General features: G+C 44.0%; 1 non-coding gene across 1 annotated transcript; it reads left to right on the plus strand.

Moving 5' to 3' along the window:
• Positions 1 to 5,864: 5,864 nt before the first annotated feature.
• Positions 5,865 to 5,946, plus strand: TRNAS-CGA. The gene has a single exon. It is a non-coding gene; the product is annotated as a tRNA-Ser (tRNA).
• Positions 5,947 to 10,839: the final 4,893 nt, after the last annotated feature.

Consider the following 10,839-nt stretch of genomic DNA (forward strand, 5'->3'; position numbering starts at 1 on the left):
ACTATGACTACACATCCTCCATCACAACACCCAATCTTGGACAAATAAAAATCCAAACTGAGCAAATCAAGGGTTCCACCGAATCTTGGACAAATCTCTAAAATGACAACGAATTTACGGAGGAAAAAAAGGGACGGAGGAGTTTACCTAGTACGAGGGATTGGAGATCGAATCCATGGCTTATATATTCAGATCTGAGGGGGGGGGAGGATCCGAAGGGGGCGCCGCCGCTGCTCTCTGTTCCAGAGAAAAACTCCCTGAAGAGAGGGGAGAACTGCCTGGGAGGGCTAGCCCGATGTGGCTTAAGTCAGAGTGCAGCGCCCAAGCGATAGGCGCTGCACATTACACTATGTGGCGCCTACCGGTTAGGCGCTGCACTACTGGCTGTGGGGCTGCACCTGGCCCCGGGCTGCCATGCTGGCCGGGAGTGCGACGCCTAAGGCAAAGGTGCTGCACAGTAGGGTGCCGCGCCTGGCCATCGGGCACCACTCTAAAAGGTCAGCAACGTGATTTTTTTTAAAAGCAGTTCAAATTTTGAATTGTTTTCGCCCACATATCAAATATGTGTTTTTTGCCAGTGATCTGGTACCTGCTGAAGATTCAACTGTTGTGACCCGGCAGCTGCTGAAGATTGCCTACTGAACTTCTCTCACGCATGATTATCAACTAGAAGCATATGTGCGCCTTGCTACGCCGTTCTACTTTTCTACCGTTTATTTGTTTGATTGTTAATTCATGAAAGGTTGCTTGCTTCTCTATTTGCAGGTCGGGGGTTGTTTTTTTTTTTCATTGGCCTTCTGTGTTTTGGCTTCCACAATTTTGGGGTGAGAACACCCTTTATTGCATTGCAGGATATGTCTAGATGCTAAGACACGTCATCATTTACTTGGTAGGATATTACTCACTTTTTTTACAACTATTGTTCTTCACAAAAATGGTTTGCCAGCAGCACTGCCAAAAACATATCCAAAGTAGTAGTTGACATCAAGCATGTCCCCGATCTGCAGGGTTAAACCATAGTACTGGATGGACATGATAATATTCATCTGCAAAACTATTGAAAACTATAACATCCGTAACCGAGGCTTCTGATTATAGTATTCCTCTACAACAATCATACAACTCTATGATTTAACCAATCAATATTTTGTAATTTACCTTGGCCACATACAAATAATACAAAACACCAACAATTATAGTCTGCAATAATGGTACAAGGGTAGTGAAAGTGAGAAATACTTGGAAGTCGCAGCACTGCACCAAAGTATATGGCTTCTGATTTTCAATATTCATCATTCATATGCGTAGTTAGAATCAAAATAGAAAGAACATATTTGAAATAAAAGCAATGATTTGCACTGACTAACTAACGACAGGAAAGGGAATGAAGCATGTTTATAACACCCTCTAAGAGGAAGAGACAGAAATGGGAGGATCAAGAGATAATAGCACAGGTGATTGGTCTCAGTTTTCATTTGAATGTAACATTACTGATGCATTAATAAGGCCTCATCAGCTATGTACATAAGCGACCCGGTGATAATTAACCAAACTATCTTCATAGGGAAACCTAGTTATCATCTTGTTTTATTGTTTTAGTGCCAATTAAGTTTAGTTAGAGACCACGTGCTCCTTAAGCTTGGAACCATATCCTAATTAATACTCCCTACGTTCTAAAATATAGTACATACTTTGTTTTGAAAAGTCAAACATAACGATGTTTGACCAAGTTTTTCAAAAAAATCAACATCCAGATGTACTGTTACAGTTTATTTATTTAATACTTTAGATATTGATAGTTTGTTCTAGAAACTTGGCCAATGGACATCTTTGACTAAAAAGAACTAATATGCACTGCACCATGGAATAGAGGCAACATAAAGCATGCCATGTATAAACTGCGTGAGGTTGTTAATCGACAAGCACGGAGATGGTACTTAAGCAGTGAAGCATGAGGCTTTCAAATTGAAACCTTACACAGTGAGATAAAATCCCGGTATAATCTACTACTTGTTTAGCACCGAAGCGATCGAGATTGAATTTGAATCAGGCTGCCAAAGAAGGAAAGGATGACAGAGGGAGAGGAAGGAGGTATCGAGAGTTGTACTGCAGATCTTATGGGCCATGGCGTGTTGATGAAGGTGACCAAGTTCCGAAGACAATAGTCATCTCTAGGCCCCGAGCATCGTCGTCATTGGATGTTAATTACTGCACAAAAGAAGGGGAGAAAGATGGAGCGATGGGCGGGGTGTGCGGTGTGGTGGTGGACAAGCAAAGCCCGTGCAGCCTTGTGGTGCGTAGGAGGCGGTGTGGGACAGGCGCCCGTGCAACCGTGTGGTGCAGAGGAGGCGGTGATGGACTGGTTATGCCCATGCAACCATATGATGCGGAGGAGCAGGTGATGGGTCGGGTGCCTGTGAAACCGTGTGGTGCGGAGGAGGCGATGATGGATCGGGCATATTGTCATGAGAGAAGGGGAGAAAGATGGAGAGATGGGCGGGGCGTGCGGCGTGGTGGTGGAGTGATAGCACCCATGTAGCCACGTGACACAGAGGAGGCAGTTATGGGCCGAGCTGGCGTTGACCGTGCCGCTATGTGATGGTACACCACTTTTATAAGCGTGGATATAGTTGGCCACATCATTAATTTCCCTCGTACCAGATATACATGAGCGACATGTAACCCTTTTTCTCTCGCAAAAATGTAGTCCCTCTGATCTAAAATAAATATTATGGTTTTAGTTCAGGGAGTAAGTGACACATAACACATCAAGTGTTGGACATACGTAGTTGGATGGTTGACCCAAATAGTAAACAATACCTAATGTTGGATGGTTAGGAGGACATTGGTATCCCCTGCCACCAGAGTTGAAGTCCTACACTTGACATTTGTGCTCGCACTTTCCTGGATTTATTCCAAACCTTTCGGCGATGTGCGTTCAGTGGGAAGAGGTGTTTTCATCACCTACGAAGGTGTTTGTGGAGACTTCGTCAATCTCAAGATGATGTGCCGGCTCAGTCTCTCAAACATATTTATAGGGATATGATGTGCATGTGTGTATCCATAGGAATGAGTGTTTGCTCGTGTATATGAGCGAGTTCGGCTGTACTGTGTTCAAGAAAAAACATACCTACTTACCTAATAAAAGACCAAATTTTTCTAAGAAAATCAAAGTGATTCTTCTGGAAAAATAGGAGACGTGGTCACTTTGACCATCCTAGCCCCGGAGCGCTCACAACGCTTAATTTCGATATTGTAGTGATGTTATGTTGGCCTGCGTGCCACCAATGCTTAGGTTACACCTTTTGCTGCTCTAGCAGCGTTGCTGTAATGCGGAATCTTATAACTTTTGTTCTGTGTTTCGTGTTCAAAGAAAAGTATTGGGGTTTATAAATATATTTTGAATCTGTTGGCTTCTGGCGAAATGCATGGAGTAGCACAATTTAACAGCTTTGTGTGAGATTTGCACCAGTCTTTGACCTCAAGTTATTCCCCAAATAGAAGTGCACTCATTTTTTAATACATGTTTAACATTTTTCAAATATATGTTTTGATGTCTATTTTCTCATACACATTGTACATTTTTGGTATAAAAATAAAATATTTTTACACACATTTAATAATTTTCAAATACATGATTAACACCTTTTCAAATACATGTTTTTAAGCACTTTTTCGAATATGTGTTAAACATTTTTCAAACACACATTGAAATATATTTTCAAACTATTCACACACTTCTTAATATTGTGTAGACATTTTTTAAATGTCAAAAACATGGTTTAGAAAAACATGTTAAAATGTAACATACATTATTTTTGAGTCACAGGAACTTCTTTTTCGATTTTAAAATGTCAAGTATATTTTTCTGAAACGTGTGAACGTTTTTAACATGTTATGAACATTTTTTGAATACATTTTTAACATTACACTAACAACATTTTTACACTGTTGTTAACATTTTTCTAATTTGTGGTGAATATTTTTGAATACTTAAGTACATTAAGTTTTTTTGGAATATATGTATTTATAATATTTTTTGCAAATGATTTTTTTAATATGAACAATAATTGGTGTACGTTTACCGGCGTGATTATGGGTTGGCCCATTTAGGGCATCCGTGTAAAACCTCAATTGAAACTTTCCCGACACCCTCTAGGATTGATTCTTAGCCAGTGTGGACATTGTCATCAATGTCGTTGTCCGAACACCCATAGGCAAGCACTCGAACAACCGTGACACACTTCATCAGTGGGCTTGCACTTATATCTTCTGATGCACTCATCCTCAGTTTAAACCATTGATGATGCTCCTCAACAACTTTTGCAATGGTGAGTAAGAGAATTCGGTACATCCAAAAAAGTTGGTGAAAATACTTCTCATAATAGGTTGAATTGGGTGCAAAGTAATCCTTTGTAAGCTTGTCATGACCTACTGCTCTATACTGACTGCTGCACAAACGGGCGAACTATGATCCTAGTCTTGGTCGCCAAAAGTCCTCGTGAACGATTATGTCGATGGCTATTTCAAAATCATAATCATCTTCTCAAGATTCATCAAAGAATATCTCCCTTAACCTATTCGTCTACACTATGGAATATTCGATATTAAAATTTGATTGCAAAAACAGTAAAATGCAATGAAAAGGCCAAGAAAATGCACCTAGGCCATTCATCGAACACTTTTGCAAGCGGAAAAGGTGACAGCCATCGCCGGTGGCGTTGAGGCGACGACGGGGTTGCGGGTGGATGATGGGGTGCTGGGGGATGGCCTGCGGGCTCAGAGGAAGAGGACTCTCCTCCAAGCCATGCTCGCCCGTCGCCGACCAAGCTCGTCCCAACTGATCTCTGATTTTTTGGAATTTCCCAGCGTGGTTGCGATTCCAGCGCCGCCTAGCTCATCCACAAGTGTTGTACACCATCTCGTGGTCCGTCGGTTCCGATTTGGACGAAACAAAGCTTGGCGGTGGCCTTTTCATCCTCGAAAGCACGGCCGCAAAGATATGGACCGATTCTGGTAGCGGTGTCGTAGCGGAGCTAATCTAACTTGGCCCGAGAGGTCCGCGAGTGTGCACAGTGGCTGCTAGGAGGAAGGAAATCGGCGTAGACAACACCGGGATAGAGGGCTTCAAGCGATATGGAGGCGCCACACAAGAGGTTTTTTTCCTGCGAAGTTGCTTCGACCGCTCAAATTTGCAGTACCAACGACAAACCTCCTTTTTTTTACGAGTTAAGCCGACTAAGGGTTGGGCTAGGTGCGGCTTAACTCATCAAAAGGGAATATTCTAAGGAGTTAAGCACTTTTGAGGGTTCGGCTGGAGACGCTCTAACACCGCATCACAAACTTATTCTCAACATGACAACTTACTGGCATCACATCTTTAGACCCATGGATTTAACCAAAAGTAACAGGTCAGGTAACCGAGAACCAGCCGAGGAAAATAGCCATTTCCTTTACCATAACTATACAATCGAATCCCAAAATTGCCGCTCTACTATGTCACTGCCTCATGGTATGCGGATGACACAAATCGAGGTAAGCATAACCTATGACAGTAATAGGACGAGGAACAATGTCTAGGAGTATGGCAACATCAAGTTGAGTAGATGGGTGCGATTAATTAAAAAAAAAATCTAGCCGAGCGTACTGTAGACTTGCGGCACAGTGTAGATTGAAGGGTGAAATTCATTTTATGCAATGAATACTTCGAGCTTTTCTTTGCCTTGCTCATGGAAAAATTAGAGCTTTATCCCGCAAAAAAGAGAGGCAAAAATAGAGCTTTTCATTGAAGTGCCACTACACAATGCAATGACAGGGTACAGTTTCTATAATGTTTACCTGCTTTTACAACCTCTGCCGGAGCAGACGATATGTCCGAGTGGTTAAGGAGACAGACTCGAAATCTGTTGGGCTTTGCCTGCGCAGGTTCGAATCCTGCTGTCGACGGTTTTTGTTTTCTTTTTCTTTGTGGGGACATTTGTTGTCAACTGCCCCATTCGTTTGAGATTTGAGGAAATGTTTTTATATGCTGCAGATAATATTTTGTTGACGCAATCTTTGCAAAAATTGCAACTATGTTCATCAAATGAACAGTGTGTTGCCTCAGTTAATTTGCTCTGAAACTGGTGTAAAATACAGGGCATCAGCTTCTTGAACTTTGACTACCACCATTGTCCCTCAACTACTCCCTCCGTTTCTTTTTAGTCTGCATATAAGATTTGATCAAAGTCAAACTTTGTTAACTTTGACTAAGTTTATAGAAAAAAGTATCAAGATTCACTTCTGGCGAACTTTATAAAGTTTGACTTTGACCAAATCTTATATGCAGACTAAAAAAACGGAGGGAATATTTACTAAGTTGCGGTATCCCAAGTTTCTTGGTTTCTGAAGCTGCCCGAAACAATTGACTTGTGGTGAAAGGCGATATGCATCGAGTATCACAGTTTAACAGTTTTGTGTGACTTGTAGCAGACTTAGAGCCTGTTCGGAAACTCTCCCGACTCTCAACTCCGCTCCGCATGAGGAGCTGGGTTGGAGCCGCTCCGCGCGATTGTGCTGGCGCTCCCTCCGCTCCGGGAGCTGCAGTTGAGGAGCGGAGGGGATTCGAACAGGGCCTTAGAACTGAAAGTTGTCCCCCAAACAGAAGGTAGTGTGGCTGTGTTGGTACTAATGTTTGGTACAGTTGATCGTTACTTTCTTCTTTCACACGGTTCTTTTGGAGTATATATGGACAGGCAAATTAGAGGCACACATAACACAACATCGCAAACTTATTCTCTACATGACGACTCACGGACCTGGCATCTTTGGCCCACCGAAAACAACACGTCGGGTAAACTGGAACTATACGATCATATCCCGTAATCGCCACTATGATATGCCGCTGCCTCGTGGTTCATTAGTCAGACGCCGCCACCGCCTCGGAAACCCTAATTCGGTAGCTTCTTGTGAAGGTCTGGTCAGCTTGTGCTATTCAGTGTTTCTGTTATGCACCGCTGCACGATAATTCTTCTGCCTTGTCAGAGAAAAAGGCCGGGATTAATTTTTCTACGCAACATGAAAACAGATGAAGCTTACCCGGCCCTCTACCATCAACACCAGTTCTTGTTCCTCTACCATCCTTTTGGTTCCCATTTCTGTTCAAAATCTGATGGCCCCTGAACCGCCTTTTCCTGATACTGGCGGCTTTACAACATTGAGATGTCAGACAGTGAGCTTCTGATATCCGGCGAGACCTGTGTGCTGTCACTGGAATTATTGGCTCCAGAGCCATCCGCGTCAATGGGATCCAAAAGTAGCCGGTGCTGAGCTCTGCAGGATCTAAGCAAAGAATTAATGGAGCATATCTGAACCTATTTCTTCAAGTACCACACTTCTGTTCCGATCACTGCCATAACAAACGGCAACGAGAGCAGCAGCCAAGATGAGCATCAACTCAGGGTCGCTGAAGAAAGCAAAAGGCAGGTCGCGCACCTGTTTCTTAACTCGTCAGAATTGCCCAACAATCTCCAGCAATTTAAGAAAAAACATGGCTACACAAAACAAATGTTTACCTTGTGAAGCATTGTGGGGCTCCCAACCCATGAATAACTGCTTGATTCCCCGGCATGGAACAAAGAAAAGTAGCCGATAAGCAGTAAACTGACCTGAAAAAAGGAGCACACTCTTACAACATGAATTATCTGAAAATGTTTGCCTGAAATTTGTCTCCTTGCGTACCTGTGGCACGCCGTTAGTACTGCTCCCTTCCACTGGGCAACCTGAAGAGAAAAGAAAAGGAACCACTGTAAACATCATAGCCGACCATCGAATAACACTATGCCAGCGCCAGAAATTTGCTTCATGCACATATCGATTTTTGTAGAATGGGTTGATATAATGCAAACTGTTCTGGTTAGAAATGACTTAAAAAGAGCACACAAATATCAGTACCCACTTTATTTTTCTACCGGCAAGGAATATCAGTCTGAACTTTGTAATTCTTATGCCTCCAATGACAAAAAAAAAACCACAGCCTAATCAGTGCAAGACTACAGGTAATAATGAGCTCCAGCTGTTAATTGCTACCATCAGCCAAGGAAGAAGTGATTTACACACGGGAAAAACTTGAAACCTGAAAGTAACTACTACAATACTTGAGTGAAACAATCAACTTCAACAAAAAATCACCACTAGCTTCAAAAGCACCATGGACAGGGCCCTCCAGGGACGAACATCCGAGAAAAGAACCATACATATATCACGCTAACTGCTGAGAATACACGGAAAATATGCTTGTAAATGCAATAGCCTACACACTACCTGATCGTTTGGTACTCTCCATTTATTCATGCAAATGCAATGACTCAGAATAAGACTGATCAAATGAAAGAATCCATATCCAGATCTGATCTAGCCTGAAAAGAGTTCATAACCAGTAAGAATACAAACTAGCATAGGTGAAAAAATGGACTGATAAGATCCCCGATACTCCCATGTTAGAATGTTATCAGTAGATTTTTTATGGATGATTAATTGTCTACTGACACTAAGTACTTAAAGATCCTTTTTTGTGTCTTCCAAGGCTACATTTTGCAGTTAGGAAATTCATCTACTCAGAGTCAAACGATGCATGCAAAACAACAAATAAGAAGCCAATGGCAACCGTACCCAGCCTTGGACACATCTTCTTACGTGTCCTACGGTCCTGCCCGCTTCTCCTATGGCTGTAAATAGTCAAAGATCCTTTTTTGCGTGTTCCTAGGCTACATTTTGCAGTTCGGAAATTCATCTACTTAAGAGTCAAATGATACATGCAGAAAAAAAAAGAAGCAACAAGGCAATAAGAATAATATCCCTGCCCACTTCTCCTATGGACATGATTGACCCCCTACAAGAGTTGTGCTCCAGCATTGTTGTAACTTTCAGTTTGGCATGTTCGACTATTTTCTGCCGAAAGGCATCTTGAACATTACGCGGTTCCACTGTCCAATCAGCATTGGGGCAACAATGTGACTTTGGAAGAAGGTCTAGCTTTTGCACCGACGAGAAGACACAAGGATTGGCATTGGAATGAGAATCAAGGAGAGTTGTTTTGCTTGGGATGCTGACACGGCAACCGAGCTGATCTGGTGCAGGAGCAGTTCCCAATTGTTTAACATGAGATACACCTGCGAATCTAGCTACCATAGCTGGAAACGTCAGATCAACTACTGTAGATCTTAATTCTACCTACAGATATGAGCAGCTGGAGGCTTCACACGGAGAGATGCGGCTTGATCGGCCGGCCTTCCTGGGTTTCTGAGCTGACCATGAAAGCTCACAGCTAGATAGATCTTCCATCAATTTGATGTGTACTGCTACGGGTCTGACACTGCTAGCTAATCATCTCTGAGGTCAACTTGATCGTGTGCAGCAGTGCTGTGCTGTGCTGTTAATCAACTCAACTGGGGCACACCTGGCATTTTTGACTGCTCCATTTGGAATCTGCCGACGCCACCCAAGGTCTGCTTCTCCTGGTCAACAGGTTACCACCCGTGTGGCATTAACTGTCAGTTACATGCATGGCCCTGTGATCTAGGCAAAGATGCTGTGCACGGGCACGGAGAACCATGGATCCTGCAAAATGTCAATGAAATCAGCAGAGAAACGCAGTGGATTGTACTGCCTCTTTTTCACTTATGTAATTCGTTCTCCCTCTATCCTCTGACAGGAAACAGCTGGTGACGAGCTGACCTAAGGATTAACAAATGCAGGCCGGTGCAGTGCGTGCGTGACAGTGTCAGAAGCTTCTGCGACTCGGATCCAGCGAAACGTATAGCCATTACCAAGGTTACCACCACTATAAATGGCCAGCGTTGCTTCCCATTCTGCACAAACCCGCAAGCCAACAAGAACAGCTCTCTCTGGTCGGTATTTAGGTTCAGCGTTCTCATCCTACGATGAGATCACTGCTAGTTGTAGTTCTTCCCCTCCTGATTCTTGTGCTTGCTGCCCACGTATCCCAAGCTGATGACAAGGGCTCTGCGGGTGGAAATGGGAAGGCCTCCTATGGGAGTGGTGATCATAAATCCAATGGTGTAGGGCCAGTGAAAAATCCACATTGCCCCAAGCCAGGACGTGGCCCGAATCCTCACGACAAGGATGGCCCAACCAATAGAGGTCGGCCAAACAAGGACTGTGACGATGCAGAGGCAACACCGTCATCGCCTGATGGAGCTGGGCCTTCCCCGGACCAAGGTAATGGTACCCCATCGCCACCGGCATCCCCGTCTTATTCTCCACCCATGGCTCCAACCGACCAAACTAATACCCAGCCACCTCCATCTCCATTAGATCCTAGTCCTACTACACCACCTGCCTACCAACCTAGCACTCAATCTCCTCCACCGCCATCACCATCTAGCCCCTCGCCACAAGCTCCAGCCACCCCACAAACACCTCCATCTCCTCCCCCTGTTACACCTCCAACATACGAACCTAACAATCAACCGCCACCACCTTCACTGAATCCTTCATCCATTCCCCCACCTCCATCGAGCCCACCCACAGCACCTCCAGTGGACCCAACTAACGAGCACCCTCCTCCATCATCGCCATCATCAAGCCCTCCACCACTAGCTCCTGCTACACCTCCACCCTACCAACCTAGCGATCAATCCCCTCCACCGTCATCATCATCTAGCACCCCACCACTAGCTCCGGCAACCCCACAAACACCATCTAGCCCCCCTTTTTCACCTCCAACCTATGAACCTAATGACCAACCGCCACCGCCTCAATTGAATCCTCCATCCAGCCCACCTATAGCACCTCCAATGGGTCCGACTGATGAGCAACTTCCTCCACCATCGCCATCAT

Source organism: Triticum dicoccoides, chromosome 1B (assembly GCF_002162155.2).
Source record: "Triticum dicoccoides isolate Atlit2015 ecotype Zavitan chromosome 1B, WEW_v2.0, whole genome shotgun sequence".
NCBI lineage: Eukaryota > Viridiplantae > Streptophyta > Magnoliopsida > Poales > Poaceae > Triticum > Triticum dicoccoides.